This window comes from Echinops telfairi, unplaced genomic scaffold (genome assembly GCF_000313985.2).
Source record: "Echinops telfairi isolate 266 unplaced genomic scaffold, ASM31398v2 ScPeMD7_2291;HRSCAF=2852, whole genome shotgun sequence".
In the NCBI taxonomy this organism is placed as follows: Eukaryota; Metazoa; Chordata; class Mammalia; order Afrosoricida; family Tenrecidae; genus Echinops; species Echinops telfairi.
Genome location: NW_022106189.1, coordinates 37,304,117 through 37,305,148, shown reverse-complemented (window position 1 = coordinate 37,305,148; position 1,032 = coordinate 37,304,117).

The following is a 1,032-nucleotide window of genomic DNA, read 5'->3' as shown; positions in this document are numbered from 1 at the left end:
GGTCCTGAAGGGATCATCTGCCCTGGATTCCCTGCATTTCCAGTTCCTATCTGTACCAGTGTACATCCTCTGGTCTAGCCAGACTTGCAAGGTAGAATTCGTGTCATAATAGTGGGAGTGGGGAGGACACATTTAGGAACTAGAGGAAAGTTGTATTTTTCATTGTTGCTACACTGCATCTGTCTGTTTCTAAAGTCTTTTCTCTGCAATCTGAGCTTTAAAGTCAGAGCAGTGTCTTTGCCCGAGTCCACCCCAAGAGTTTCAAGCTGCACTTCTGTTCCATTTTCTCCCCGAAGCAGTCGTGGGCAGTGGATGAAAGGAAGATAGCATGTTCTTTGAAGTCAAGGTAAAATATTTGTTTTCAGGGAGGGATTTCTGTCCTACCCAAATCTTGCTATTTGAGGCAAAGGTTGAAAATTGATTTTTAGAATGTATGGAGCAAAGGTCGAAAATCAAACATGAAATTATTTACACTCTTGGCTTCAGCATGCAAAGAATTGGCTTTTAAATAAAGTCCTGTATGGCCGGATCAATACCAGGCCAGCTTCTAGAAGCAAGTGACCTTGGGTCTTCTCCACCCGTGCGGAGCTGACCAGAGCTGGCTGAAACAACTAGCAGCAAGGGGCCTTGAATCTCCCACACACACCTGCAGAGCTGACCAGAGATGACTAATGGCCAGCTTTATTCTCGACCCACAGCTCTGCACCCGGCACCAGTATGGCCTGTTTGGCTCAGTGCCCGCCTTGCTCTCGACCCTCCACTCTGCACCCGGCACGAATACACCTGGAACCAGGAAGACACCTTACATTCCAGAAACCAGGACATACCTGTCCATATAAGCAACAGCCCTGTAGCCTGCAATGTGACTCCCCCAGCCCAGACATTGTGGACTATGGGACTTCGCCCAGGCTGGGTTTTTCTCCCCAATAAACCCTGTTTGTTCTCATTAGACTGATTTGGTCTCTGGCACCTCTCGACTACCTTACACTGATCCCTTTCCATCTGAGGTGCAGGGAACTACGTTGAAAGGGC